The sequence below is a fragment of the Schistocerca americana genome, chromosome 3 (genome assembly GCF_021461395.2).
Source record: "Schistocerca americana isolate TAMUIC-IGC-003095 chromosome 3, iqSchAmer2.1, whole genome shotgun sequence".
NCBI classification, from domain to species: Eukaryota; Metazoa; Arthropoda; class Insecta; order Orthoptera; family Acrididae; genus Schistocerca; species Schistocerca americana.
The window spans coordinates 336257266-336274041 of record NC_060121.1 but is presented as its reverse complement, the minus strand read 5'-3'; the positions used below and the strand labels follow the sequence as shown (position 1 = coordinate 336274041).

The window sequence follows — 16776 nt, the reverse complement described above, 5'->3', positions numbered from 1 at the left end:
AAATCTTTATCACTTGACATGTTTCTCAGTCTTTCAATACACACACGCACACAACAGATGTAACAAAGTTGACTTATCTTTTGTCGAATGCTGCAGCCTCGGCGTGTTGAAACTGCGAGTCCGATCCCCTGCGGCTGCCGTAACAGTTTCTAGCACCCACTCGTCATGTAGGCTGGCCGCACTGCACCGTTGTACTGTTCACCACCACTGCTAAGATGCCATCTGCTGCTTCACTGCGCTTCCGTCGCTACTGCAGCCGTTGCGGATCATCTTCTTTCTTGCTGCTCCAGCAACTCAAAACGAGTTCCGTTCAAACTTCTGCTAGTACCGGTTCACTAAATTCTTTCACTAACGTTCACTGTTCAGTCCATCAAAATCTTTCTCTCGACCGCGGATTCAAAATACTACGGCTTTAGTGTCTCCTGGCACTGATGCACCATGTGCGGCAGCGCGCGGTTCTTCCCGTCCCTTTACAACGGACCTGCATGTACCTGTGAACATTGTCTCAGCAGATCATCAGTAGGAAAGCCGCGTGAAACCTACTGTACTTCAACGTGAACCAGGCTGCCATTTAAGTCACTAATCTACATTTTGGGAGAAAGTTTTCACACAAATGGAAGGTTGGAAATTTTGTTCTCAATTAATATATTCTGAAACTTAGGTGAACAAGTATCACTGCCAAGCCCATGCTAGTCTTAACACAGTCACTCACAATCCCTTTCACTCACGTTAGCAAGTTTATGGTGTTGCATTTCCCAAAAACGTAATAGCTACAAAAATACTGATTGTTTTTGATTGAGAATGCTCGCCAAATATTAAATCTGTTGGTACCAAATGCAGTCACAGTTTTTAGCCACCGACCTGCTCAATACACCATGTGGAATATATGTCTTTTCTCCTCACAAAGTTCACTTAAAAATTCCGAAATTTCTACAAGCCCATTGGAATAATTATGCCGTCACATTACCACACTTTTGATGTATGACACACTACTAGATCGGGCAAATTATCGTTTCCATTAGAACTACTACTACACACCTCTGAACTGTTTCATGGCTAGGCTCCCACTCTTCTCTAGAATACTCTAAGTCTTCTCTACCAGCCGAGAAAGGCTCGCGAAGAATATTGCTTTACCATTGGTCAGTTTACTCAACAGCCAATAGCAAAACAACATTCTCCCACATCAATCTGCGCTTTTCATCAATAACCAATCGCAAACCAGTAAACCTAATGACTGCACTTTTTACCGACGTAATTATATAATATGCTGAAGTTTTGCTTATGCATAAAGTTATTTACTATTGTTATTTATACCTGAATTAACTTTCTCTTTACCAAAAACTTACTTTACAAATCTATTCTACTAAAATCCCCTTTGTCCATATCCATACTTCTTCGAAATGTTCCCACACTAAATCCTACTACATAACTCATTAAACAATTATCTTCATATTAACCTTAAACCACACTCACGCATCATTCATACTGCTAAAACACATTTATAACATTTTACATACACAAAAAGAAATAATAACACTTTATGAAAATACTAGAACAGTTTATGAAAAGCATTCTATTTCTTTAGTGCACTCTAGTGGGCACAATCAAAACTAAAATCACAGTCCCTCTATCCAATATTGTCCTCTATCGGCTGACACATAAACTACGTGCACGTCCAGTCTTGCGTCACTATCTGTCTCTATCCAGCTCTGAGACACATCTCCCACTTAACCGCCTCCAAGGCAGTATCGTTATACGGCGCTACGCCTCAGAGTGTGTGCTGATATGAAACTTACTGGCAAATGTAAACTGTGTGCTGGACTGAGACTCAAACATGTGACCTTTACCTTTTGTGGGCAAGTGCTCTGACATATGGGCTACCCAAGCACGAATCACAACCCATCCTCACAGCTTTAATCCTGCCAAAGGTCCTGAGTGTGAGTCTCAGTCCAGCACAGAGTTTTAATCTGCCTGGAAGTTTCATATCAGTAAGATCTCTGCTACAGATTGAAAATTTCATCTGGAGACATCCCTCAGGCTGTGGCTAAGCTATGTTTCTGCAATATCCTTTCTTCTGGAAGTGCTGGTTCTGTAAGCTCTGCAGGAGAGCTTCTGTAAAGTTTGTAAGGTAGGAGACGAGGTACTGGTGGAATTAAAGCTGTGAGGATGGGTCATGAGTCATGGTTGCATAGCTCAGATGGTGGAGTACCTGCTCACAAAAGGCAAAAGTCCCAAGTTTGAGCCTTTGATCAGCACACAAGCGTCTTATCAGTGCACACTCTGCTGCAGAGTGAAAATTTCATTCTAGAAACATCCCCAGGCTGTGGCTAAGTCATATCTGCACAATATCCTATCTTCTGAGAGTGCTAGTTCTGCAAGGTCTGCAAGAGAGTTTTTGTGAAGTGTGGAAGGTAGGAGATGAGGTATTGGTGGAATTAAAGCTGTGAGGACAGGTTGTGAGTCATGCTTGGGTAGCTCAGATGGTAGAGCACTTGCCTGCCAAAGGCAAAGGTCCTGAGTTCAAATCTCAGTTTGACACAGTTTTGACCTGCCAGGAAGTTTCAAGGTGGAACTACACCCATTACTTTGAGGACATGCAGCTCTGCTGTAAGGTTAAATGATGATTGTATCCTCTTGAGTAAAATATTCCAGAGGTAAAATAGTTCCTCATTCAGATCTCCATGTTGGGATAGCTCAGGAGGATGTCATCATAAGGAAAAACAAAACAGGCATTTTGCAGAATGTGGAATGTAAGATCCCTTAATCCAGTAGCTAGGTTAGAAAATTTAACAAGAGAAATGACTGGGTTGAAATTAAATATAGTAGGGATTAGTGAATTTTGGTGACAGGGTGAATAAGACTTCTTGGCAGGTGAGTACACAGTTATAAATACAGAATCAAACAGGGGTAATGCAAACTGATTCTGATAATGAATAACAAAATAGGAAAGTGGGGCAGCTACTATGACAGAATAGTGAATGTGCAACTGTAGCCAAGACAAATACAAAGGCAACAGCCACCACCAGCCAACAGCCAGCAGTTTATATGCCAGCTGGACCTGCAGATGAAGAACGGAATGAAAGAATGTACGATGAGATAAAATAAATATATTCAGATAGCTAAGGGAGAGGAGCGCATCCCCCCGTGAACCGTTGGTGGGGAGGCTTGCATGTCTCAGCGATATAGATAGCCGTACTGTAGGTGCAACCACAGCGAAGGGGTATCTGTTGAGAGGCCAGACAAATGTGTGGTTCCTGAAGAGGGGCAGCAGCCTTTTCAGTAGTTGCAGGGACAACAGTCTGGATGATTGACTGATCTGGCCTTGTAACATTAACAAAAATGGCCTTGCTGCACTACTACTGCGAACATTTGAAACCAAGGGGAACCTACAGCCGTAATTGTTCCTGAGGGCATCCAGCTTTACTGTATGGTTAAATGATGATTTTGTACTCTTGGGTAAAATATTCTGGAGGTAAAATAGTCCCCCATTCGGATCTCTGGGTGGGGACTACTCAGGAGGACATTGTTATGAGGAGAAAGAAAACTGGCGTTCTATGGATCGGAGTGTGGAATGTCAGATCCCTTAATCGGCCAGGTAGGTTAGAAAATTTAAAATGGGAATTGGGTGGGTTAAAGCTAGATATAATGGGGATTAGTGAAGTTCTGTGGTGGGAGGAACAAGACTTCTGGTCAAGTGAATACAGTGTTATCAATAAAAAATCAAATAAGGGTAATGCAAGAGTAGGTTTTATAATGAATGAAAAATTATGAGCATGGGTAAGCTACTATAAGCAGCATAGTGAATGGATTATTGTAGCCAAAATGGACATGAAGCCCACATCTACCACAGTAGTACAAGTTTATATGCCAACTAACTCCGCAGATGAAGAGATTGAAGAAATGTATGATCTATTAAAGAAATTACTCAGATAGTTAAGGGAAATGAAAATTTGATAGTAATGGGGGACTGGAATTCAATAGTAGGGAAAGGAAGAGAAGAAAAAGTAGTAGGTGAATATGGAATGGGGATAAGGAATGAAAGAGGAAGCCGCCTGGTAGAATTTTGCACAGAGCATAATTTAATCATATCTAACACTTAGTCCAAGAATCATGAAAGAAGTTTGTATACACGGAAGAGGCCTCGAGGTACTGGAAGGTTTAAGTTAGATTATATAATGGTAATAAGGGTTTAGGAACCAGGTTTTAAATTGTAAGACAATTCCAGGGGCAGATGTGGACTCTGGTCCCAATTTATTGGTTATGAACAATAGATTAAAACCGAAGAAACTGCAAAAATGTAGGAAATTAAGGAGATGGGACTTGGATAAACTGAAAGAACCAGTGGTTGTAGAGAGTTTCAGAGAAAGCATTAGGGAACGATTGACAAATACAGGGGAAAGAAATACAGTAGAATGAGAATGGGTAGCTTAAGGATATGAAATAGTGAAGGCCACAGAGGATCAAGTAGGTAAAAAAAAGGAAGGCTAGTAGAAATCCTTGGGTAAAAGAAGAGATATTGAATTTAATAGCTGAAAGGAGAAAATATAAACATGCAGTAAATGAAGCAGGGAAAAGGAATGCAAACATCTTAGAAATGGGATTGACAGGAAGTGCAAAATCACTACGCAATGATGGCTAGAGGACAAGTGTAAGGAGGTACAGGCATATATCACTAGGGGTAAGATAGATACAGCCTACAGGAAAGTTAAAAAGACCTTTGGAGAAAAGAGGACCACCTGTATGAATATCAAGAGCTCAGATGGAAAACCAGTCCTAAGCAAAGTCAGGAAAGAATAAGGATTGTAGAGGGTCTATACAAGGGCGATTTACTTGAGGACAATATTATGGAAATGGAAGAGGACGTAGATGAAGACGAAATGGGAGATATGATACAGTGTGAAGAGTTTGACAGAGCACTGAAAGACCTAAGTCAAAAAAAAAAAAAAAAAAAAAAAAAAAAAGGCCCGCAGAATAGACAACATTCCATTAGAGCTATTGATAGCCTTGGGACAACTCTTCCACCTGATGGGCAAGATGTATGAGACACACAAAATACCCTGAGACTTTAAGAAGAATATAATAGTTACAATTGCAAAGGAAGCAGGTGTCAACAGGTGTGAAAATTACTGAACTACCAGTTTAATAAGTCATGGCTGCAAAAAAATAACACAAATTCTTTACAGACAAATGGAAAACAGGTAGAAGCCGAACTCGGGGAGGATCCATTTGGATTACGTAGAAATGTGGAACACACAAGGCAATACTGACCATACGACTTATCTTACAATATAGATTAAGGAAAGGCAAACCTTTGTTTCTAGCATTTGTAGATTTGGAGAAAGCTTTTGACAATATTGACTGGAATACTCTTTTTAAAATTCTGAAGGTGGCAGAGGTAAAATACAGGTAGCGAAATGCTATTGACAATTTATACAGAAACAAGACAGCAGTTATAAGTGTAGATGGGCACAATATGGAAGCAGTGGTTGAGAAGGGAGTGAGACAGAGTTGTAGCCTATCCCCGATGTTATTCAGTCTATATATTGAGCAAACAGTAAAGGAAGTAAAAGAAAAATTTGGTGCAGGAATTAAAATCCATGGAGAAGAAATAAAAACTTTGAGGTTTGCTGATGACATTGTAACTCTGTCAGAGACAGCAAAGGACCTGGAAGAGCAGTTGAACAGACTGGACATTGTCTTGAAAGGAGAATATAAGATGAATGTCAACAAAAGCAAAACGAGGATAATGGAGTGTAGTCGAATGAAGTCAGGTGATGCTGAGGGGTTTAGAGTAGGAAATGAGATGCTTAAAGTTGTAGGTGAGTTTTGCTATTTGGGGAGCAAAATAACTGGTGATGGTCGAAGTAGAGAGGACTGGCTATGGCAAGGGAAGCATTTCTGAAGAAGAGAAATTTGTTAACATTGTGTATAGCTTTAAGTGTCAGGAAGTCTTTTCTGAAAGTATTTGAATGGAGTGTAGCCATGTATGGAAGTGAAACGTGGAAGATAAATAGTTTAGACAAGAAGAGAATAGAAGCTTTTGAAATGCGGCAAAACAGAAGAATGCCAAAGGTTAGATTGGTAGATCACATAAGTAATGAGGAGGTACTGAATAGAATTGGGGAGAAGAGAAAAATGTGGCACAACCTGACTAAAAGGAGGGACCGGTTCGTAGAACACATACTGAGGCATCAAGGAATCACCAATTTAGTGTTTGAGGGTGTCGTGGAGGGTAAAAATAGTAGAGGTAGGCCAAGAGATGAATATAATAAGCAGATTCTGAAGGATGTAGGTTGCAGTAGTTACTCAGAGATGAAGAAGCTTTCACAGGACAGAGTAGCATGGAGAGATCCATCAAACCAGTCTCTGGACTGAAGACCACACCAACGACAAAAACAAAAACAACAACAACAAGGGAGAGGAAAACTTAATTGTAATGGTTACTGAAATTCAGTAGTAGCAAGATAAAGACAAGGAAGAATAGTACACTATGGACTGGGGGATAGGCATGAAAGAGGAAGCTTTCAGTTAGAATTTTGCACAGAAAATAATTTAGTCACCACTAACATTTGGTTCAAGAATCAGAAAGAAGGTTGTGCATATTTAAGTGACCTGGAGACAATGGAAGGTTTCAGATTTATTATGTAATGGTAAGACAGAGATTTTGGAAGCAGATTTTAAACTGTAAGACATTTCCATGGTCAGATTTAGACTCTGACCATAATTTATCGGTTATGAACTATAGATTAAAGCTGAATAATTAAAAAAAAATAGGAAAAAGGAGATGGGACCTGGATAAGTTGAAAGAAGCAGAGATTCTTGAGAGTTTCGGAGTGAGCATGAGGTAACAACTGATTGAAATGGGGAAAAAGAACACAATAGAAGATGAATGGGTAGCTTTGTGACATGAAATAGTCAAGGCAGCAGATGATCAACCAAATAGAATGACAAGGCTTAGAAATAATCCATTTATATTACAGATGGTATTGAATGTAACTGATAATAGGAAAAAATATATAAATCAAGCAAATGAAACAGTCAAAAGGTAATATAAACATCTACTAAATGAGATTAACAGAAATGACGAGATGGCTAAACAGGAATGGCTAAGAGGACAAATGTAAATCTATAAGCCATATATAACACGGGCAAAGGTAGATACTGGCTACAGGAACATTAAAGAGGTCTTTTGAGAAGCAAGAAGCTGCTGTTTGTATATCAAGAATTCAGATGGAAAACCAGTACTTAGCAAAGAAGGGAAATCTGAAAGATGGTAGGAATATATAGAGGGACTATACAAGGGAAATAAACTTGAAGAAAATTATAGAAAGGGAAGATGAAGTAGATGAAGATGAGATGAGAGATGTGATACTACGAGGAAAATTTGCAGAGCACTGAAAGACTTAAGCTGAAACGAGGCCATGGGAATAAACAACATTTCCTCACAACTGTTGATATTCCTGGAAGAGGTATCTATTCCATCTGGTGTCCAAGATATATGAGACTGATAAAACAACCTCAGACTTCAAGAAGACTGTAATAATTTCAGTTTCGAAGAATGAGTGCTGGCAGTTGTGAATATCACTGAACTATTGTTTTAATAAGTCATGGTTGCTGAATACTGACGTGAATTATTTACAAAGAACGGGAAAAACTGGTAGAAGTCAGCCTCAGGGAATATCAGTTTGTGTTCTGGAGAAGTGTTAACATGTGAGGCAGTACTGACCCTACCACCTATCATAGAAGAAAGGAAAATCTATATTTATAACATTTGTAGATTTAGAGAAAGCTTCAGACATTGATGACTGGAATACATTCTTTGAAATGCTGATGATGGCAGGGTTAAAATACAGGGAGTGAAAGGCTGTGTGCAACTTGACAGAAACCAAGGAACCATACAGAAGTAGTGAGAGTCAAAGGTCATGAAACTGATGCAGTGGTTGAGAAGGGAGTGAGACAGGGTTGTACCAATGTGGTTCAATCTGTACATTGAGTAAGCAAGAAGAAGAAATTGAAGTTCAGCGAGAAGAAAAAGAAATTTTAGGTTTTTTGAAAACATTGTAATCATGAAAGGAATTCACAAATTGCAAATTGTGAACATGATTGTACACCAAGTGTACGCACCTTAACCACTTTGCCCATCTCTCCATGACTCATGGCTAGACCAAAACTTCCATATGTCCTGTTGTCCATGTCCCATAGTGCTCAATACAAATCGTATGATTCCTGCACATGGAGACATACTGCTTTTGCTCATCAGATTGCCTTGCTTTGGCATGATAAACAGCAGGGCAGTGTCTGTATTTTATGTTATGTGTATGGTTCACAATGTTCCATCAGACATACATGCATATGTGATGGAACAGATACTGCTGACAATTGACAGTTGTATTATATTATGAAATGTATTCGCAAATTGTGAATACAATTGTACACAGGTTCTGTGAGTTACAAGTAATATATGAAGTATTAGTAACATATGAAAATTTGTACCTTACCAGGGCTCAAACCCAGATTTCCTGCATGTGCAAGCCCTTACCTTAACCATTTTGGCTATCTGTGCACAACTCGTGGCTGGACCCCAATTTCTGTATGTCCTAGTGCCTATGTCCCATAGTGCTTGCGTACAAATCATATGATTACCACACACAGAGAGAAATTGGTTTTGCTCATCAGATTGCCTTGGCATTAAATACAGTTGGGCAGTGTCTGTATTTTACAGTGTCTGTACAGTTCAATGCAATGTTCCTTCCAACAGCAGTCAATTGTTGACAGAGGCTGTTCTTCAGACATGCATGCTTGTCTGAAGGAACATTGCATTGAACTGTACAGACACTGTAAAATGCAGATACTGCTCTACCACACTGTAATTCTGACAGAGACAGCAAAGGACTTGGAAGTGCAGTTGAATGGAATGAAGACTGAAGAGCATCTTGAAAGGAGGATATTAGATGAACATTAACAAAAGTAAAACAATGATAATTGGATGTAGATGAATTAAATCAGGTAGTGCTGAAGGGATTAGATTATGACGTGAGACATTAAAAGCAGTAGATGAGTTTTGCAGTTTGGGCAGTAAAATAACATGATGAATGAAGTAGAGAGGATACAACATGTAGATTAGCAATGACAAGAGATGTTTTTCTGAAGAAGAGAAATTTGTTAACACAGAATATAAATTAAAGCGCTGACAAATCTATTCTAAAAGCTTTCATCTGAGTGTAGCCTTTGTACAGAAGTGGATCGTGAATAATAAGTAGTTGATACAAGACGAGAACAGAAGCTTTTGAAATGTGCTGCTACAGAAGAGTGCTGAAAATTAGATTAGTAGCTTGTGTAACTAATGAGGAAATACTGAATAGAATTGGGGAGAAAATAAATCTGTGGCATAACTTGACTGAAAGAAGGGATCGGGTGACAGGAAACTCTCTGAGTTATCAAGAGATCACAAATTTAGTACTGGAGAGATGTGTGGTGGGGAAGTTCATAGAGGGAGACTGAGAGATGAGTACACTAAGCAGGTTTCAAAGGATGTAGGTTACAGTAGATATTCAGAGATGAAGGGGCTTGCACAGCATAAAGTAGCATGGACATTGGACAACTGTATGAAACCAGTCTTCAGACTGAAGACCACAACAATAGCTACAAACAGGCCTGAGCTTAACAACAGTGTCAGTATGAAGACTGGGATTAATGATTTTGATGTCATTGTAATGATAATTGTTACTTACAAGTTCACAAATTCATCAGGAATGATAGGAGAATTTTTATGCTGAACAGAGGAGGTAAGCAGTTGTTAGCAACCTATGTAGGAAGTGAATTGACATCATTTAGTTCAAATATGAAACACATAGAGAAATTACAGGCAATGTGTAAACTGATTGTAAATCACTCTCTGGAGAAGTATGTGCCATGTACTTGTATTAAATATAGAAAGACCTTCCAGCATTTAATAACAATGTTCACAAAATACTGAGGAAGCAAGGATTTTTGCAAGCTTGGCTTTAAAAAATGATGCAAAAATGTTGAAAGGCAAAACTTAGTAGAAGTCCATGTATCTGTAAGAAGACTGATGTGCACTGTTAGTGAAAGGTCATGCCAAGAAACCAAGAAAGTTCTGCTCTTGCATAAAAACACTAAGTGGGTCAAAGATTTCCATCTATTCATGTGTTGACCAATCTGGTGCGGCAGTAGGAAACAGCAAAAGGAAAGCTGGAGTTTTTAAGTTTTTGTTTAAAAAATTATTGATACAGGAGGATCATATAGGCACATCATCATTTGACCATGGTACAGATACCCATGTGGATGACAGAAATAGGCATAATTGGAACTGAGAAGTCACTAAAAAAGTTTCAAGTAAGTCATCAGGTCCAGTTATTCTAAGTCAAATATAATAAATTTGCTTGAGACAGAAAGGCTTCTGCTCAAAGATGAACACAGATTTAGAAATAATGGCTCATGTGAATCTCAGCTTGTCTTTTTCTTACACAATATCCTGCAAACTGTAGATGACAGGCAACATACAGATTCCACATCCCTAGATTTCCAGAAGTGCTTGACCCAGTGCCCCACTGCAGACTGTTAATGAAGGTCAAAGCACATGGAACAGGTTACCAGATAAATGAGTGCCTCGAATATTTCTTAAGTAAAAGAAACAATTACATTGACCTGGATAAGACAATGTTCATGTTAGGAGTGTTCCAGGGAAGTGTGGCTGTGTGAGCAGCAATCTGAGTATTTGCTGATAAAGCTGTAGTGTACAGGGAAGTATCATCATCATGTGATTATAGGAACATACAGAATAATTTAACAGAATTTCTATTTGGTGTGATGAATAGCAGCTTGCTTCAAATGTAGAAAAATGTAAGTTAATGCAGATGAGTTGGAGAAGTTGTCCTGAAATGTTGGAGTAGGTGTTTGCTGCTTGATGTAGTCATGTCAGTTAAATACCTAGGCATATTTTATAAAGTTATATGAAATGTAACAAGCACATAAGGTCAGTAGTAGGGAAGATGAATGGTTGACTTTGGTTTATTGGAAGAATTTTAGGGAAGTGTAGTTCATCTACAAAGGAGATCACATATAGAACACTTGTTCAGCTTGTTCTTGCGTGCTGCTCAAATGTCTGGGATTACCACCAGCTCATAGTAGAAGGAGGTACTGAATCAATTTACACAAATGCTGCTAGATTAGTTACCTGCATGTTCAATCAACAAGCAAGTATTATGGAGATACTTTGTGAAATGAACTCGAATGAGAATCCTTATTTTTAAACACTATTGAGAAAATTTAGAGAACTGGCATTTGGAACTGACTGCAGAATGATTCTACTGGGGGCGCTGATGTACATTTCATGGTAGGACCACAAAGACAAGATGAGATGGATTGGGGCTTTATGGAGGCATGTAGGCAATCATTTTTCTCTCACTTCATTTGTGAGTGAAACAGGGAAGGGAATGACTAGTAGCGGTGTAAGGTATCCTTCACCATGCACCATGAGATGGCTTGTGATGTATGGATTTAGATGTAGTTATAGATATAAGTAAAGGAGGTGGCAACTTTGAATCATGGGAGGGTACTGGGAAAATGCAGTCAGTTTACAAAGGAGTTTGCTCTCAAAGCCCTTGTGCTACCTACCCTAAAAGAGTGTGAAAAAAATATCAGATAGATCTAACAGGGGATATTGAACACTTTAAAAGAAAGGCATCATGAATGGTATCAAGGTTCTTTAACACATGGAAAATCACAAAAATGCTGAGAAACTGAAATGGCAAACACTTGCAGATGGACACCAACTATCCTGTGAATTTCAACATATAAAGCTCCAAGAACTAGTATTAATTGACTTATCTAGAAATGTACTACAGCATCTTATATATCACTCCCATAGGGACTACGAATACAAGATTACTCTAATCAACACATGTACAGGGTCATATAAGAAGTAGTCTTCACATTCTCCATGTATGAGTGTAAGGGGAAGAAATCCTGTTAATGGTATAATGGAAATACTCTCTGCCATATGCTTGATAGTCATTGCCACCGTATATGTTTCAGTATAGATACAAATAAAGAAGATGCTGGAGATATGTAGTCTAAAGCTAGCAGACAACATTTCTGAGTATCTTGCCTTACAAGGGACAGTTGACAACTCTCCAAAGTAGACTTATTTGTAGTTTCTACTTATAACAGACACCAAAGTTACATAGAAGTATTAACAGTTTTCATGAACCTACACACAGGAGAGTTGTCTATACTGTACTGGCTCCTAACTTTTACCACTACTACAAAATTCTTACTGCAGTATCTGACATTCAGTGAGGGCAGTGTAAACTACACACTTTTGGAGCTTGTTGTCAGCTATGAGTGTGATTGTTTTGTAGTTTTTATTCTTTTGTGTATGTGGTGAAGAGAATTACTGTTGTAATTATAACATAATGATTTATTCATGGGCAGATATACATGACATAATCCTAGTTTCCTGACAGTCATGAACCTGTATTCATTTTGGTTCATTTGTAGGAAAATGAGAAAGAAAATATGATGATGTTGCCTGTAATGTATTACTTACTCCAAGTTCCCAATATAGCACTGGTACTACGAAAGAAACTTGTTCATAAAGGAAGTTTTAAAACATTCACTTAGCTTTGTTAGTGCAATCTAATGTTTAGAAATGATGTGGTGAATTTTCTAATGAGTTCTTTATTATAAGTTATTAATTAAATAATTATTTTGTATTAGAGTATGATAGCAGAAATGCACAGATGAATTACATTTGGATGTAATACTATGTTGAAAGGGGGAGCATGGGTTAAATGAATGTGCACATGTATAAATCACTGGTCCTTTGTGTAGACAAAGGCTTTACCACAGTGGTTATGAATTGCAGTGACTATGTGGCTGTGGGTCTCTGCCAAGTTTCCAACAGTTCTGTGTATAAACCTTACAATGATAATCCCATCCCAGAAGTCCAACATGATCTCAAGCAGCTTCTCAAGGCATTAGGTCCATCCTAAAACCTGACACCTTAATCCATCTCTCCTCATACCAGCAACCCCCTACACTCTTACCTTTTACCTAATCCTCTGAACTCCACAGACCCACCCTCGAAGGTCTCCTTACTGATCATCCCCTTTGGGCTGGGTACAATGCTCCCACAGAATGAACCTCTGTCTCGTTGGCCAACACCTCCAAACTATTGTCCTTAACCTCCCATCCTACATTCAAGACATTACTCACTTTCTTCACAATCTGTCCCACTACCACCAAACTCCTTGTTGGTCACTATGAATATGACATCCTTGAACACCAGCATCCCCCATGCCCATGGCGTTGTGGTCATGGAACACTCCTTTTTCCATTGTCCTCCTGATATCAAATCCACCACATATTTGCTAATCCTTCTAGCCAATCACACCCTGACCCACAATTATTTCACTTCTGAAAGCCAAATATAAAAGAAATATTTGGTGCAGCCATGGGTACTTACATGCAACCATCCTGTGCCATCTTATTTATGGGCCATCTGGAGGAGTCCTTTCTATCCAGTCAGCACATAAAACCCCTTGTCTGCTTCAAATTCACTGATGATATTTTCATGATCATGGGCAGCCTTTGCTCTTTCCTCCACAACCTCAACACTTATTCACAGATGTGCTTCACCTGGTCCTCTCAATTCATCAAGCCACTTTCCTAGGTGTTGATCTCTCAGGCTACTCCATAAATATGTCTGACCGTATTAAGCACACCAACCACCAACAGTTCCTCCAGTTTGACAGTTGTCACCCATTCCAAGCCAAAAAGTCTCTTTGTGACAGCCGTGACATCTGTGGACTCTGCATCTGTAGTGGAAAGCAGGAGTTATCAAAATACACTGACAACCTTACCAAAGCCTTTACTGACAGACAATATCCTACCCAGTTAATACATAAACAAGTGTCCCTTGCCATCTGCTCCTCTGATATGAATGAACCTGTTACCCAGCCCCTGACCAGGACTTATTTGGTAACCCAGTATCATCCTGGCTTTGAAAAGCTCAACCACATCCCCTGCCAGCACTTCGACTATCTTTCATTCTGCCCTGAGATCAGGGATATCCTACCCAAAATACTATCCATGTCCTCTAAAGTAGCTTTCTGTTGCCCAACTAACCTAAAGAATATGCATGTCTATTCCTTTTCCAGTGCTGCTCCTAATCCTGCAAGCCATGGTTCATACCCTTGCAGTCGACCAAGGTACAAGACATGTCCCACACACCCACATATCACTTCCTACTGTAGTCCAGTTATAAGCATTTCCTAACAGATGAAAGTCAGCGCTATGTGTGAAACTAGCCATGTTATCTATGCTGCAATTACTGTACAGCATTCTATGTGAGCATGACAAATAACCATCTGGTTGCTCACATGAATAGCTACTAGCAAACTGTGGCAAATTACAAACTTGACCGCCCAGTTACTGAACATGCTGCACATCACAACATAAATGATTTCAACAGGTGCTTCACCCATGGGCCCATTCGGACACTCCCTTCCAGCACAAGTTTCTGGTGAACTGTGCTGATAGGAATTGCTCCCAACACATCCTGCTCTCTCACAATCCCTCTGGCCTAAACCCTTGCTAAACTGTTCCTGCTGCCTCACCTTGCCTATTCCCTACTCTCTTCTTTTCACACCACTGCCCAGATCATGCACTGCCTTCTCCCGCCACTCTCCATCTACCCCTCCCCCCATGTAGGCATTTTCCCTACTCCAACCCCTCTTTCACCCCCACCCTTCCCCCCCTCTCTCCCCCCCTCTATCACTCTGCTCTCCCCATTTTTTAACCCCACTCCCTTTCTCCATTTTCATCTTTACCTTTCTCTCCTTTTTCCCCATCCACTTATTCCCCTTCAGTTTCCTATGCTCCCACTCTCCTTTCCTATACCTCTATTTGTTGCACCTTCTGTACTCTTTTCATCTCACCATGCAGTTGCGAAGTCATTTGCCCAAATTCCTACTCCTTCCCTGCTAGCCTCTCCTTGTGTCCTTCCCTATCCTGTCCCAAACTCCATTAGCTCAGGCATCTGCTTTCAATAATTGAATATCAATGAACAGTTTTGTCATGGCCACAGCAGTGTGCATGTGGGTGTCTGTGTGGTTTTGTGTGTGAATATGCATGCTATTTCTAGAAAAGAGGTAGTACTTGATAGTATGTGTGAACACTGTTTTCTGTTATGTGTCTCTATGCTCCATGCATCGAGCTGCTGTAGGTGAGTGGTTGCATTTCTCTTATTTTACATAAACTTTGGCAACAGCAGCTTGATGTAGATTTGTAGCAGTTTTATTGTAAATGAAAAGGCTTGTTCTTCACAATTTCCTGTTTTTATTTGCTATTCATCGTGGTTAAGAGTATTTCTTTGTCGGTATTTGGTGCATGTCAATTTTTTAAAAGTTTTTTATCCATTTATTTATTTTATCTTATTTCATTCTTTTATTGATTTTGTTGGTGAGCTTGGGGGTTGGGGGTTGGATATTGTATCTGCAAGAGGGAAGAGCTTAGCATGCCATCAGTGGTGGAATTATTAGAGATGATACTCTAGCTTGGATAGGACAAGAACAATGGGGAAGCAAGCTGCCCATGTCCTTTTGAAAGGCAAACTTCAGAAAGTCTGAGTCCATGTGGTGGAATGGGAATTAGGGTCATGCTCCTCCTGCATATGAATTCAGTATCCACTGCACCATCTTGTTAAGCAGGACAGGGAGAAATGTATACTATGCAAAGAATAGTAATGCACTTTCCTGCAATTCAGTTCAAAGTGTGCTTATGTTTGAATAAATACTTTAACACATGTTACTGGCACTAATTTTATACTGTAGATAGTGTCCTCCTTTATGTTAAGAAACTGTGAAAGTTCAGTTTTTGCATTCCAACATTATTGTAATAAGATTCACTAACTTTCACTATTGCAGATTCTGGTATAAAGCTGATCAAAGAGACTTTTAATTATTATGAAGAGACAAATGTCCGAAAGACATTGTGGAAGAGACTGCCATTATGTTTCATTTGCAGTGAGTTTTCATGTGTATGTGACAGTTTTAAATGAAGTGAGTGTTTTAAAGACAAAAAGAAATGAAATTACAAAAATCATCTTATTAATGGATTGACAAAGTGACATTTTCTTTTATTTTACAAAACAACGAATTGTTGAAATGGAGAAATTTATTTTTGTTATTCCTTTATTCCTCATCTTCTATGACTGTCATAATCCATGGCTGTTTCAGTGAAGTGAAATAAACTTTTCATGAACTAAGACGTGGTTCCTGAAATGACATTATTGAAATAAATATAATAAAAGAAGAATTGTGCTATGTTGAATGAACTGAAATTGAGAGTTTAATGTACTAGTACTTTGGTGCTATCCTCTGAAATCTGTCACAAATGTTTTGTGTTTCATTGTCATTTGTTGGAAACCGGCATGACACATGCTTTGTAAAAAGAAGTCTTCTGTATGATTTGAAATTTGTGTTCAGAAATTTTTGACTGATATCATTTTCAACAAAGCTTTCTTCCTGATCATGTTAATGATGAAACAATAAGAAACAGTCAGTTCAAACTGAGAAACACCAAGTATTTGTGATAATTTCTAGTTGTACAGTTAACTAGTGTACTATAAAATAATAATTTATTACATTTGATACAACTTAGAACTAGAAATTACATCTGAAAATGTCTGGATAATTCAAAATGTTTCACATTTTTTTAGAACTTCTCAGCTGTACAACACCTTAGAACACA

At 39.0% G+C, this 16776-nt stretch overlaps 1 protein-coding gene across 1 annotated transcript in view; it reads left to right on the top strand.

Annotated features, from left to right (window-relative positions):
• The window catches only part of LOC124606737 (potassium voltage-gated channel subfamily KQT member 4), a 1016202-nt gene extending 999819 nt beyond the window's left edge, over positions 1 to 16383 (top strand). The window contains exon 16 of the mRNA XM_047138769.1: positions 15951 to 16383. The gene's annotated coding sequence lies outside the window, so the exon portion shown is untranslated. The remainder of the gene's footprint in view (positions 1 to 15950) is intronic.
• Positions 16384 to 16776: the final 393 nt, after the last annotated feature.